Source organism: Pinus tabuliformis, chromosome J, assembly GCF_031772625.1.
Source record: "Pinus tabuliformis cultivar Carrire ecotype Pingquan chromosome J, CPIR1, whole genome shotgun sequence".
Taxonomy (NCBI): Eukaryota; Viridiplantae; Streptophyta; class Pinopsida; order Pinales; family Pinaceae; genus Pinus; species Pinus tabuliformis.
In genome coordinates this window covers 636,028,456-636,044,747 of record NC_142295.1, presented here as the reverse complement: position 1 = coordinate 636,044,747, position 16,292 = coordinate 636,028,456, and positions in this window count along the sequence as shown.

Sequence of the window (16,292 nt, the reverse complement as noted above, 5' to 3'; positions counted from 1 at the left end):
TCTTAATGTTGATGTACTACAAAAAGAAAGCTGTTGTATAATTTTGAATTCAATTTCAAGTGAAAGCAAACAAGCTTTTGTCCAAAATCAAAAGACACCTTAAGATTTACTTGTTTCAAAACTAGAAATACATAGATTCAAACCATATGACGAAAGCAAAAGCTCAATCAGCTATGAACAGCAAACAAACTAACTCTTAAGATCAGAACGACACTTATCACAGGTCTAGATCTAAGAGGCCACAGCAAGACTAGTTCACTTTCGTTATGGGAAACTGCAAATGATGTAAGAAATACACAAAGAACAAATACAGTTTCTCTATACAACCGAGGCGGAATAGTGGCAAAGAAAGGTGGTTTCAGATAGGTACATTGACTAATAACAGGTTGCAAAAATAGGGATGACCCTATCCCACTCTAAGGGTGATAGTACCTCAGCAACACTACAGGATGTCTGCAGGGGATCCTACAGGAAGCTTGGGATTTCTACAGGAAGTCTGCTAACTTCTACAGGATGTTCTGTGGTTAGAGTTTTGGGTGATGGAGGAGTTGTATGGGTGGATAGGTAGGATGGAAAGGGAGCTTATGATGGCTCGGGGACAGAGATATGAGATGAGGAAAGAATGGGTAAAGTTGGTTGGTGGATAGGAGGGTGGAAGCAATGAAAGGTCAAAAAGATGGAGCTACGTGAACAGCAGAAGTGTTGGAAGGAAAACGAGCTGAACAGAGGTTGGGTAGGTGGCTTTAGGCGCGGTTGAGAAGAAGAAGAAGATAACAGAGTGATGCAACGCAGTGTAAAGGAAACAAATCTGCACAAAACCGAGAATTCATCAACCTATCCTAACTGTGTTATTAAATCAACGAACAACAATGTAAACTTCAGAGAAAAATCGTGCATGGAGTTGGAATGAAGAAGTACTGCTCAAGATCAGAATGCATGGATGGATCTACAATTGAAATGACTGTGTTGCAGCTTGAATGAAAGTATAAGACTGCGTTTTTTTGGTGGTTGGTACGGTCTACACCCCCAATCTCTAAACAGAGATGGCAGTGAGTGCACTGTCAACCTTTTCTTGGAGCTTTAATGAATGTTGATCCTCCTACTCTAATCTAAGCAACCAAAAGCACTTGAACTGTAAACCAATCCTACTCAATCACATAAAAGAAATCAAATCAGCAGACTGTAATTTCTAAATGCATGTCAAAACAGAGGAATAAAGTGCTGAAAGGAAAGACAAGTAACAATACAAGGAAGAGGAGGTCTATTGCTCTCAGGTTGGGCCCTAACCTGAGAGCTATAACTCCCTTAAAAACTCAGAATTGAATCCAAAGCTGCCTGTCTTTATTGAATAATCATGAGTCTAACATCATGCCAAAACTGGCTTACAAAAGCAAAAATCGAGCTGTAGCTCGTACTTAGAAATTGCAACAGTAGTTCAAAAGTTCAAAAAGCTCCTCTCAAAGGCCACGGCCTTAATATTTATACATGATGAGGATCAAGCTGACTTCCTCAATTAGTGGAGCTCGGCTGTCCAACTAAAAGTAAACTGCTGTAGACTGTTGTTCTTGTAGAATCCATTGGCTGCCTTTAAGCTCGGTGGGGAAAGCTGTTGGAGCTTGGAGTTAGGGTGGAGATCATGAGGGAGGTCATTAAGGCTGTAGACAACCTCCCTATAAACCTGCAATGCCACCTTTGTTGTCTTCTTGTCTCCTTCTGCGTGGTCTTTGCTCCCTTTAATGCCAAAAAACCTGAAATCATCATGTATTAGCCACATAGATATAATGCCTGCCCTTCTTCCTACAAATAACACGAATATACCAAGAAATGAATGCATAAGTGATAGAAGATGAAGGGTTGAGCAAGGTAAGTAGGCCAAATGAGCCCAAATTGTTACCAAAAATTGGGGCTCATCATGTAGCACCTAGGATAGTATCCTTGGTGCTTTGTTCTAAGTATTACATGTTTGTTACAAATTAATAATCCAATACTAAGGAATTATATTATGCACAAATGGTACAAACCTTGGAAACTCATGAGTTATAGTTAATCTTAATCATCTCAATTTCAAGTCCCATGGAGTCATTGTTTCATTTGTAAGTATCGTAGCTATGGAAGAACCATGCCATGGTGATGCCACCATTATAATGAGTCAACTAACAAATATAATTATGTTTTACGGGTCTTGTGTGGCAGCAATTTAGAAGAACAAAACCATGAATTCCTTAAGGCTTATGACACAAGGTGGAATTTAAAGGAACATATCATATTATCCACTCATTTTCTAGAAAAAAAATATTGGCTTATGAGACCACATATGCCACCAAAATTGAATTCATCATCCACATATCCAATATCTATGCATGGGATACCCTATCATACCACAAATCCATTTTTCTATCAACTGGGCGTCCCCATTTGGTTTCCAAGTCATTTGGACTATCTAGTAAAATTTTTGCTAAGGTAAACAACATGAGCTAGGTTATAAAACAAACAATGATGATCAAATATGATGTTAACACCACTAGCTATCAAGTTTGAGAACATTTCATTTCATCCTAGATAGCACTTAATGTAACAATGACAATTCCACAAGTAACCGATCAAGAGTAATGTGGATACAATGTAGGTACTCTGCACAAGGTATTTGGAATTCCAAATCATCTTTGTATTACCTATAAAATCAACTTTAAAGAACCCAAGATCAACTACAAGGGTAGGTTATGACATGCACATATTAGTATTGTCTTAAGACTGCATAAGATATTTGCATGTTGTCTGGTCATATTACATATTCATCTGGTGAGAGTATATTGGTATATAAAGAGGAAAACGATGTTTAAACACACATTGTTCTATTTTTCATCCCCCACATAGTACTACAATGGTGACCATTAGTCCACATCAATATGCCATGCATATTACGAGTACACACATACCTGTAAGTTAGTATCATGCAAACAATCTAGGAAAATTTTAGTATCACCGTTAGTAAGCCACCCAACATTGTGGAAATTAGGATGGGCATTGGGACTTACTCAATGATTCTCCTCCCAACCACTGACAGACTTCTAATGCCATTGTCACCAACTAGATTATGAAGATTGTCCCAATGACCATAATTCTAAGGATTCCAAAGGTCTAACCTAACCTCCACCATTCTGGAAAAAATGTACTCCATTGTAGGTTGGTCCAGGGACTCCAAAGGCAAGCCACCTCCACCCATTAGCCAGTGTGGGGCTTCAAAGGTGAGGACCTCCACCCTCACTCAATTCAAGGACTCCAAAGGTTTTCCTCCACCCTGTGCTTATTGCTTTAGTAGCTCCTCCCAACACAGGGAATCCATAGTCTATTGTAGTTTGAGTACCTAGCAAGAAGACTAGCCTAGGGTAGCCATAGGTATGCAACTTCCACCTACTAGTCGTTAAGGGCTTCTAGAGGCAAGAGTGTCTTCCCACTTTTGTAGCCATATCCAACAACTAATTTCTATTTCTCTTGATGTTAAGAGATGCTCTTACATTGATACACCCAAACCCATTGTGATCAAAGACCACATATTCTTTGGGGTTTAAGTCTCATCCCTAGTTGAGGTCTCATGCAATCTCAAGCAATTATGCACAAATTCATATGTTTTAACCCACACAAAGCATTGTATAAATCAAGGCATAAGAAGTCCAGGTGATCTAGGCATAAACAATCTTCATTAAGTATGGGAATTAACATGATCAAATGTTTTCCACACAGAGCATTGAATAATTAGGGCATAAATTAAGCAATCCATACATTTTTAATAAGTCGAACCATTAACAAATTTAGATTTTTAGCTAAATTGGCTACCATTTCGATGAAATCCTCATTAACAAGTTCAAGAGTTTTCCACATAGCAAATTGGATAACTAGGGAATAAATTAAGAAATTCAAATGTTTTTAAGAAGTACAGACATAAAAAAGTTCAAATGTTTAGCTAAACCAACTAATTTTTCAATGAAATTCTCATCTTATTAGCAACATAAACTAATCATTCCAAAAGAATCATAAAAAGACTACTAGCCAAGAAAATTGAGGCACACCTTTTTCATTATGATAATGGCAATGTGACTACATTTTAATGAAAGGACAGAGGGGTAGCACAATGGAGCTAAGTGACCACAAACTAAGAATCAAGTTCATACCTTAGTTGTAGTAAGAATGGAGTTGATGCTTAGAGCATGAATTGTGACCGCAACTATTGAGTGGAAGGGTGAGTCGAGTGCATATTTTGGTGGCCTATGCATTTAACTCTTGCTGGAAATTGCACATTCCCCCATAATCCCTTTTTTGTAGAACATTTAATACATCTATTGTTAACCCTTCCCCCTTCTTCTATACCTTCTCCTCTCCCCCCTTCTTCCTTTTTCTATTGTTTGAATGATGACTCTAAGTAGTTAGAGTTCAACCCCTCTGGACAAACAAAGAAGTTACACTTGTCTCTTTCCCTGAATTGGTTCTAGAACCCACAAAATGTAAGGTAAAAAATATTCTCTTCCATGCGTCAATTTCCTGCAAATATATAGCACACTCCTTGCTCACGACCCCATTCCCTCTACCTCCTTGATTCTACTTGAATGATTGTTTATTGTGTAGACCTCCATGTTTCGTGCGCTAACTTTGGACATTAGAATTTTTTGAGTTGAAAGGTAGATTAAAATTTAATATAGACCAAAGTTTGAGAGATTAGGGAAAATACCCATAAAATCCCCTACTCTATACAAGGTTCCTAGCCTCTAGGGTTGTCAATATTTCTCCCCAATGTTGATTAGGCATTGGTAACAATCTAAAGAAGCATTAAAAAATTTCCTAGGTCATTTTGTACTTGAAATTGAATTTTAGCTCTTTTTCGTCAAAAGGGTTGGTCATGTGTTACAACATTGTGGAATGGCCTGGAACAATTTTGTTTTGGGATGAGAGGGGGCTTTTCAAAGTATGAGGCAGTCAATTGTGTAGTTCTAGGTTGTACTCACTATTGTTAATTATCAATTTCTCATAAAAGGTATGAAGTTGTGCAATGGGAGGTAAATTGAATTACTCTATGGGCACGATGTGAATGCTACAACAACAAAATGTTACATGTACAACCTAGGATTCACTTAATAGTTAACATATAGATTTATGGCCAAATGTAAATGTACAATCTATGACTAATTAACACTTTTCTCAATATTTAGGGATATATTTCCCCATACCTATAACCTCTACAAGCTAACTATCTTCATATTCAACATATGAATAAATATTTAATCCTCTATATTTCTCTATTATTGTGACATGTGTGGTTCACAAAGCAACCATGATTAACTTGTCTAATAATAATCATGCTTCTTTCCCTTGAATTTATTGTCTTAGATTGATCGATGATCAATGTTGACTTGGTATTTACAGTGTTAATTGTTGGTGCACCCATAATTACGTTGATGATGAACACTCTTGAACATCAATAAATTTAATGTGATTTAACCTTGAATACATCAACTTGTTGTCTCACTTACACCACATCCACAACATATTGTGTATGCATGAGTCCATCCTACACACAAATGTCTAACTCTGAATTTCAATGGCACAAAACTATTCTTCTTACTATTTATGCAAAGTTACACTGTTGAATAAACTCTTTAGACCGTTAAGAGCTTATATTGCTCCAAAGTTGTCCAAATGCTCTAAAACATAGAAAAGTTTCCCACCTTGATGTTGGTTAAAAAGGTTATGAAAAAATCATAAAGAATCATTTAGGGGAAGTTGAGGTGTTGTTGTGTTTCTCCAAGAGACAATTCAATCTTGTGGTTCCCCCTCAAGGTACGTCCTTTTGGGTGATGTATTTTTTCTTGAACGGTTTTGTCAATATTTCACTCTTCAAGTTCCCTTATTGTGGAATCGAATATTTGTTGAAGTTGTTGTTTCGTTATGTACATAGGTGGTTGGTAATATAATCTAGACTTATGTTATAAATTTCCTGTGATATGAGCTTAATTTTGACAAGTTAATAATAAATAACTAATGTTCACCACATACAGAGTGCCTAAAGCCCCACTGTTTGGATGCATTTACTCTCCTTAAAATGGTTATATCATTCGCATAGAACAAAGGGGTATCCTAGCCCATAGGTATTTAATATAGAGGCAAGGGAAGTAGAAAAGGAATGTGACTTCTTTGCTTATAAAAAAATAATGGCCAATAATAACAACAAAATTAGTACAAGGAGGTGCCAGAGAAAAGCCTGCACAAGCCACAGAGTCCTGCATATCTAAATAGATTCAACTTTTCTTCTTGTGTAGCACTCAGGTTAGTATCCTTGGTGCTCTATTCTAAGTGTTACATGTTTGTTACAAATTGATAATCCAATACTAAGGAAGTATATTATGCACAAATGGTACAAACCTTGGAAACTCATGAACTATAGTTAATCTTAAACATATCAATTTCAAGTCCCATGGAGTCATTGTTTCATTTTTAGGTTTGGTAGTTATCGCAAAACCATGCCATGTTGATGATGCCATTCTAACTAGTTAACCAAAAAATAGAATTAGGTTTTACAGGTCTTGTGTGGCAGCATTTTATAAGAATAGAACCGTGACTTCCTTAAGGCTTATGACACAAGATTGAAGTTAAAGGAACATATCATATTATCGACTCATTTGCTAGAACAACAATATTTTCCTATGGTACCAAAGATTCCACCAAAATGGCATGCACATTCCACAAGTCCAGTATCAATGCATGGGATACCCTTTAATACCACAACTCCCTTTCTCCACCAACTAGACATCCCCATTTGGTTTCCAAGTCATGTGGACTATCTAGGAAAATTTCATCTAAGGTAAACAACATGAGCTAGGTTATAAAACAAACAATGATGATCAAATATTCCATTAACGAAACTAGATATCGTGTTTGAGAACGTTTCGTTTTATCTTGGCTAGCACTTATTGCAACAATGATAGTTCCACAAGTAACAAAACAAGAGTCATGTGGCTACAATACAGGTACTATGCACAAGGTCTTTGGAATGCCAAATCATCATTGTATTACCTAGAAGCTTAACTTTAAGGAAATCTGAGATTAGCTACAAGGGTAGGCTATGACATGCACATATTAATATTTTCTTACGACTGCATAGTATATTTGCATGTTGTCTGGTCATATTATGTATGAGTTATTAATGTAGTGAGAGGATATTGGTCTATAAAGAAGCAGAAAGTGTTTAAACACACACTATTCTATTTTGCAAGCCCGACATAGTACCATCAATCCACATCAATATGTTATACACATTAGGAGTTACACACAAACTTGGAAGTTAGTATCATGCAAACAATCTCGCCACATTTGGGTATCACCATTACTAAGCCACTCAATGCTATGGATATTAGGATGGGCTCTAGAACTTAGTCAATGATTATCCTCCCAACCACTGACAAATTGTCAGTGCAGTTTTCACCCCCTAGGTTATGAAGATTGTCCCAATGACCAGAACTCCAAGAATTCCAAAGGTCTAACCTGACCTCCACCCTTCTAGAAAAAAGGTACTCTATTGCAAGCTAGTCCAGGGACTCTAAAGGAAATCCACCTCCACCCACTAGCCAGTGAGGGGATCCATAGGTGAGGACCCCCACCCTCACTCAATTCAAGGACTCCAGAGGTTTTCCTCCATCATGTGCTTTTTGCTTTAGTAGCTCCAACCAGCATAGGGAATTCAGAGTCTTTTTCAGTTTGAATAGCTAACAAGAAGACTATTCGAGCATATCTTTCACAACCTCCACCCACTAGTCGTTAATGGATTCCAGAGGAAAGAGCATCCACCCACTTTTGCAACCATGCCCAATAACTACTTTCTAATTCCCTTGATGTTAAGTGATGCTCTTACATTGATACACCAACACACATTGTGATCAGAGACCACATATTGTTTGGGGTTTAATCCTCATCCTTGGTTGAGGTCTCATGCAATCTCAAGTAGTTCATATGTTGCACAAATTTAGATGTTTTAACCCACACATAGCAATGTATATATCAAGGCATAAGTAGTCTGGGTGATCTAGGCATAGGCAGTCTTCATTAATTATGGGAATTAACAAGTTCAAATGTTTTCCACATAAAGCATTCCATAACCAAGGCATAAATTTAGAAATCCATACATTTTTTATAATTCAAACCATTAGCAAGTTCAAATTTTTATCTAAACCATCTACCATTTCAACGAAATCCTCATTAACAAATTCAAGTGTTTTCCACACAGAGCATTACATAACCAGAGCATAAATTAAGCAATCTAGATGTTTTTAAGAAGTATAGACATTAACAAGTTCACATGTTTAGCTAAACCAACCAAATTTCAATGAAATCCTCATCTTATTAGCAACATAAACCAATCATTCCAAAAGAATCATATTGAAACTGCTAGCCAAGAAAAATGAGCCACCTTTTTCATTATGATAATGACAACATGACTGCATTTCAATAAAAGGACATAGGGATAGAATTATGGAGCTAGGCAAACAAAGACTAAGAATCGAGTTCATACCTCAGTTGTAGTAAGAATGGAGTTGATATCTAGAGCATGAAATTTGACTGCAACTATTGGGTAGAAGGAAGAGTCAAGTGCATATCCCTTGCTGGAATCCACACATTCCCCCATCATCCCTCTATTATAGCAAATTTAATCCCTTTGTTACGAACCCTTCCCCCTTCTTCCCTACATTCTCCTCTCCCCCCTTATTCCTTTTTCCCTATCCTATTTCTATTGTCCAAATGTTGACTCTAGGTAGTTATATTTCAGCCCCTTTGGACCAATAGAGAAGTTACACTTGTCTCTTTCCCTGAACTGGTTTTAGAACGTGCATAATGCAAGGTAAAGAATCTTCTTTTCCATGTTCCAATTTCTAAAAATATTTGGTGTGCTCCTCGCTCACGAACTCCTTCCCTTTACCTCCATGATTCTCCTTGAATGATTGTTTATTGTGCAAACCTCCATGTTTGACACACATACTTTGGACATTAGAAATTTTTGAGTTCATAGTCCGAAGTTTGAGTGATTAGTGGAAATACTCGTAAAATCCCCTACTCTAAACAAAGTCTTTACTAGTGTCTACCCCTACCCATACAAGGGGATTTATTTTATGCATTAAAAGGTGAATCTATGTCTGGGATTATATCGAATTCAACAAACCTGTCTACCAAGCCCTTAATGCCACAAGCCTTTTAAAACACATCCTTTGTTATCCTTTAACCATGTATCTATAAATATTCCATATTACAACATGTGTTGGTCCATGACAATCGTATTTTTAGATAAAGGTTATGGCTTATGCTACTTACTTAACATGTATAACATAAAAGATCACAAGGCATAGGTAAAATTGTTATTTTCAATATGTATACAAAGACAATTAAGGGGAAATGCTTAGTGCCACTTGGCATCTGAATACACTGTTAGATGAAACCTCCAAAGCATCACCAATTTGGGAAAGAGTCACACATTTCCTCAATGCATCATCTTCTAGAAGGGAAATCATGTTAGTGGTCATCTCCCTTTTAGATCTTCCATGTGGGGAGTAGGTTATGCTGCTAAAAATTATTTCTTGGGGAATTATTTTCTAGCACGATGTCTTAATGACATTTGTAAAAATTCTGAAAAACTACCACCTCACTCTAAATGAAGTCATTAATTTATCACATAGAAACTCTTGGTCAATGTTTGCATGAAAATATGCTCAATTCGCATTTAGAAGAATCACGTTAAATTGTAGCAAGACAACGCCCTTATGTTTTGTGATAATATTGATCATGATGTGTTGGATACATTTCTAGCAGGCACATCCGACCGCTATAAGGAAATTATCTAGAGTCGGTTTTTTAATCATGTATTTAAGATGTGCACACGTTGACACACAAATATATTTATACTATAAATGTAAGGTGGAATATTTATACAAGAGAAATATCAGATATAACAGAAAAAATAGATAATATCACAGTGAAAAATATCGTATCTATGCATTTGAATGTAGGGCACTAAGGAAACTATTAGACACTGCTTTGGATGAATGGGAATGTCAATTGTTACGTTATTTTTATTGGAATGACATTTATGATTTTTTGTGATACTTGAGATGGAACTGATCTTAAAATTTCATAAGTTGTTGCTTGCATATGGTGTTTAAAGAAGATTTTATCAACTTATTGGATGTGCCATCTTCACTGAAAATAAGTTAAATGAACCATTGCTGAGTGTACAAATCACAAGATGACATAATCTATGGCTTATTAAAAAGAGTCATTTCTAGAAATAGATTAGGTTGCACACTCAATCATACAATTGATATATCTTTATTCCAAGAATATTGTTAATGATTTGATGAAAAGGTTGTGTAGGGATGATGTCAATTCTATTAATAACGAAGTCTTGCAATTTCTTGCTAATACAACAACTAGTAATGTAATACCATAAGAGGCATCAACAACAAAACTCCAATATCAGGTCCACCAGGCTAGCTCGATTTCGATCCATAAAACTCAACGAATGGGAAGAATTACATTACACAATTCTTGAGCCTAGATGTTTGAAGAAGTAACGGTTGGTAGACATTGCATGTCTAGATCTTTGTACAGACTTGGAAGCGTCATTTTTCTTGTAATGCAAGTAATAATGGCTCTACCAAAGATGTCATTTAGGTAAAAAATTCTGCATTTCAGCAAGCTGATTTTAGACTATGAATGTGCATCCTTCCCAAATTTTGCTTCTTTGTAAATATCATAACGAAGAAATAAGGAGCATCATGTATAAAATCATGTGTTCATATTGCAATCCCAAAACTCATACAATAATATTGCAATGAGTGCCTCCTTTTTGTCCTATAACTCTCCCCATATTCCCATCAGGAATATATATACAAATTGTAGGATTTCTTCCTCAAGGGTATGACCTTATTTTAATAGATTATCTAGTATAGGAGGAAAATGAGGTCAATTATTGCAATCATTATTACTGACACAAAATTAGTCATAATACCTCCTCTCATAGAAAATTTCTACAAAGAATGAAGGTGAAAAACAACAAATGTCACATTTGAATAGGAGACACATGCAACATAAGAGTGGTGTCTAATGTTGAATGAATCAGTAGAGAAAGAAGGCATGTAGAAAATTGACGAAGTCAAACACATACTAGAAGAGAGAAGGTTCATGTAGAATTTAAAATGTTTAAATGTAATTCATCTTTTAGGGAATGTTTAGAATTTTATTTATTTTGTAATTGTTACGAAGAACTTGTCTAGTTAGTCAAGCAACAATGGTAATAACCTCCCAATAGTTTGAAATGTTTAGCTACCCCAAAAAGGGGAAAGGTGGAGATAGAGGCCACCATGTCTACCTACATGTCAAGCATGTGTGATTCACAAGGTTCCTATCCTCTAGGGTTTTCAATATTTTTCCACAATGTTGATTGGGCATTGGTAACAGTTTAAAGAAGCATAAAAAACTTTACTGGGTCATTTTGTACCTAAAATTGAGTTTTAGCTCTTTGTCCTCAAAAGGGGGTTGTCATGTATTACAACATTTTGGAATGGCCTAGACCAATGTTTTTTTGGCGCAAGAGGGGGAATTTCAAAGTCTAAGGCAGTCAGTTTTGTAGTTCTAAGTAGTACTTAATATGTTAACCATCAATTCCTCAAAAAAGGTATGAAGTTGTGCAATGGGAGGAGAATTAAATAACACGACATATGTAGTGATCACATGAGGGCTTCATCTTAAAATTGTAATAAAATAAGCATAGTTTGTGTATGGATGATCCTAGAACAGGATAAAAGACTTTAGATTTGCTTAAGAAATTGAATTTGTATCTCAGCAACATCCATTAGATATTACTCGAGGAACAAAAATTATAAGACACTGAATATATCTTGGTCGATATACCAACATATGAAAAGAATAAATAAAGTGCATTAGAAATCATAAAGTTAATGACAAGTTAAAAGACTCATACAGGGGTAACTGAGTGAAATCGATTAGGGATTGTGGTGTCAAATGATCCAGTTTCACAGAATATCTGTGAAGCAACTTGTAGTGAAAGGTATTCATCTTCAAAAACACATCTAAGAGAATGCACAATTGAAGAATCTACATATGAATCTAAATAATAGATTATACTTTTCCTACTAACTCTGATGCACACAAATTGTTTGGAGATGTATCTTCCTTTACTAGTTTTGGTGCCATTTTTGTGTCACATGGACCACAAATAGAGCCAGAAGAATCATCCAAGACACTAGTAGCTTCTACTATGATTGGTGAGGTACTTATAGACAACATAGGTTGAACATTGATTAAGCAACAATAACCATATTTGATTCTCTATTTGATATCAAAGGCATCATGATAAACATAGAATAATTCATTCAAGACTTCTAGACACTAAAAAGAATTGGTTCCTCACAAAATATTATCTGGTACATTCAAAATTAGCATCGGAACAAAAAGAATACAAATATGGGTTAGGTGAAATTCCCTAGACTCATTATTGTGGTTGTATTCTTCAACTTTAATTCCAGACTTGGCGACAAGCTTTGATCCACCAAGGCAACATTCTAATGATATAATTTTGTGTCAAGCCAAGAACACTTTCCCTAATAATGATAAACATATCAGGGATCAAACATTCCCCCTTAAACTGAGTTAGAGTTTGCGGTCGTTGGTTATATCATTTGGATCAAGCACCCACATAAGCTAATCACCATGTGTGTGTTTACAAGGGTAGATGAGTTATTAAAATTGGGTGAGATGCTCTTCTTCTACTGCCAACATGCCAATCCTATGCAGTATCTTTCTAGATGTTACCAACTTGTGTGCCCTCATATGCTAATGAAAATCGTCCCTTCTAAGTTCCAAATATGGAATCTAGTAATAGAAAATTGATCTCTCTAGAAGATTACTGCATATATAAAATATTATTCAAAAAAATCCATAACAACATGTTGTCTCCGCATATATGAATCATAGACATACATAGTCGGCAACAACCAAATTATTTACCTAGCACATAGCCCTAAAGACTTATTTGTACCTCGAGATCCAGTGTTGGAACCATGCTTTGATAGCACCTGTAACAAAACTATATATGTTTTTTTTTTTTTAACCAAAAGCTACCCAAACAACGTCTTTTATTACATCGGCCCATAGTGAACCCTTAACGGGAAATGAAATGGACCTAAACTCAACATGACAGTGCCACAATGTTTTAAATGAATAAGGGTATTGTTCATGTACCTGTAACAAAGACTTAAATTTCAAATTCATGCAATTATTGCACAATAGATTGATAGAAAATCTATTTACTTCACATACCTAAACTATTGCAAACATAATACATATGATACAACAACAAATTGTTGCATTTGCAACCTAGTGCTCACTTAATACTTGATGTATTACTCTATGGGCACGATGTGAATACTCCAACAACAAAATGTTGCAGGTACAACCTAGGATTCACTTAACAATTAATGTATGGCTTTATGGCCACAATGTAAATGTACAACCTATGACTAATTAATGCTTTTCTCAATATTTAGGGTTATGTTGTCCCATACCTATAACCTATACAAGCTTACTATCTCCATCTTCAACATATGAAGACAAATTCACTCCACTATATTGCTTTATTTTTGTGACATCAGTGGTTCACAAAGAAACCGTGATTAAATTGTCTAATCATAATCACGCTTCTCACCCTTGCATTTACTATCTTAGATTGATAAATGATCAAAGTTGACTTGGTCTTTACATTGTTAATTGTTGGTGCACCCTGAATTATGTTGAGGATGATTGCTCTTGAACATCAATAAAGTTAATGTGCTTTAACCTTGACTATGTCAACTTGTTGTCTCACTTACAACACATCAAAAACATATTATGGATGCATCAGTCCATCCTGCACACGCATGTCTAACTCTGAAGTTTAATGGCATAAAACTATTCTTCTTACTACTTGTGCAAAGTTACATTATTGAATAGAATATTTAGACACTTAAGAGCTTATATTGCTCCAAAGTTTTCCAAATTCTCTAAATCATAGAAAAGTTGTTGACCTTGATGTTGGTTAAAGAGGCTATGACACATTCATAAAGGATAATTGAGGGGAAATAGGGGTGTTGTTTTGTCTCTCCAAGAGACAATTAAATCTTTTGGTTCCTCCTCAAAGTACGTCCTTTTGGGCGATGTGTTTTTTTCGAATGGTTTTGTTAATATTTCACTCTTCAAGTTCCCTTATTGTAGATTCAAATATTTTTTGAAGTTTTTGTTTCGTGCATACTTAGGTGGTTGGTAATATAACCAGATCTATGTTATAAATGTTTCATGATATGAGCTTAATTTTGACAAGTGAAGAATAAATAACTAATTTTCACTGCATGTAAAGTGCCTAAAGCCCCACTATTAGGATGCATTTACTCCCCTTAAAATGGTAATATCATTTGCATGGAAAAAATGGGTATCCTTTCCCGTAGGTATTAATATAGAGGCAAGGGAAGTAGAAAAAGGAATGGGACTTCATTTCTTATAAAAAACGAATGGCCAATAATAACAACAGAGTTGGTATAGGGAGGTGCCAGAGGAGAGCCTGCATAAGCCATAGAGTCTTGCATACCTGAATAGATGTAACTTTTCTTCTTGTGTAGTTGTCATGATAGTATCCTTGGTGCTCTGTTCTAAGTGTTACATGTTTGTTACAAATTCTAAATCCAATACTAAGGAAGTATATTATGCACAAATGGTACAAACCTTGGAAACTCTTAAGCTATAGTTAATCTTAATTATCTCAATTTCAAATCTGATGGACTCATTGTTTCCTTTGTAAGTTTGGTATCTATGGAAAAACCATGTCATGTTGATGAAACCATTCTAATCGGTCAACCAAAAAATAGAATTAGGTTTTATAGGTCTTGTGTGGTAGCAATTTAGAAGAACAGAACTGTGACTTCCTTAAGTCTTATGACACAAGGTTGAAGTTAAAGGAAAAAATAATTTTATCCACTCATTTTCTACAACAATAATATTGGGTTATGAGACCACCAAAGTGGCATGCACCATCCATAGGTCCAATATCTACACATGGGATACCCTGTCACACCAAAAATCCCTTTCTCCAGCAATTGGACATCCCAAACTGGTTTCTAAGTCATGTGGACAAACTAGTAAAATTTCTGCTAAGGTAAAAAACATGAGCTAGGTTATAAAAAAACAATGACAACCAGAGATTCCATTGACAATACTAGCTATCATGTTTGAGAAAATTTCATCTCATCCTAGCTAGTACTTAATGCAACAACTACAATTCCACAAGTAACAAATCAAGGGTCATGTGGATACAACACAAGTACTCTACACAAGGTCTTTAGAATGCCAGATCATCATTGTATTAACTAGAAGATCAATTTTAAGGAAACCTAAGATCAACTAGAATGGTAGGCTATGGCATGAACATATTATCATTTTCTTGAGATTTCATAGGAGATTTTCATGTTGTCTGGTCATGTTACATATTATTTATTCACCTCGTAGGTTATATTGGTCTATAAAGAGTCAAATAATGTTTAAACACACATTTTTTTATTTTGTAGCCCACACTTAGTACTATAATGGTGACCATCATTCCACATCCATATGCCATGCACATTAGGAGTTACACACAGACCTGGAAATTAGTATCATGCAAATAGTCCTGCCACATTTGGGTATCACCATTAATAAGCCACTCAATGTTGTGGAGATTAGGATGGGCACTGGGACTTAGTCAATGATTTGTCTCCCAACCACTGATAGACTACACATTCCCCCATCAACCCTCTACTATAGCACATTTAATCCCTCCGTTGTGAACCATTTCCCCTTCTTCCCTACCTTCTCCTCTCCCCCCTTCTTCCTTTTCCCCTTGCTTGTTTCTATTGTTTGAATGTTGACTCTAGGTAGTTAGAGTTCAACCCATTTGGACCAAAAAAGAAGTTACACTTGTCCCTTTCCCTGAACTGGTTATAGAACCCGCAGAATGCAAGGTAAAATGTATTCTCTGCCATGTGCCAATTTCCTTCAAATATCTGGTGCGCTCCTTAGTCATGACCTCCTTCCCTCTACCTCCTCGATTCTCCTTGAATGACTATTTATTGCGCAAACCTCCATGTTTTGTGCACAAACTTTGGACAATATACCTTTTTGAGTTGAAAGGTAGATTAAAATTCAATATAGTCCAAATTTTGAGTGATTAGGGGAAA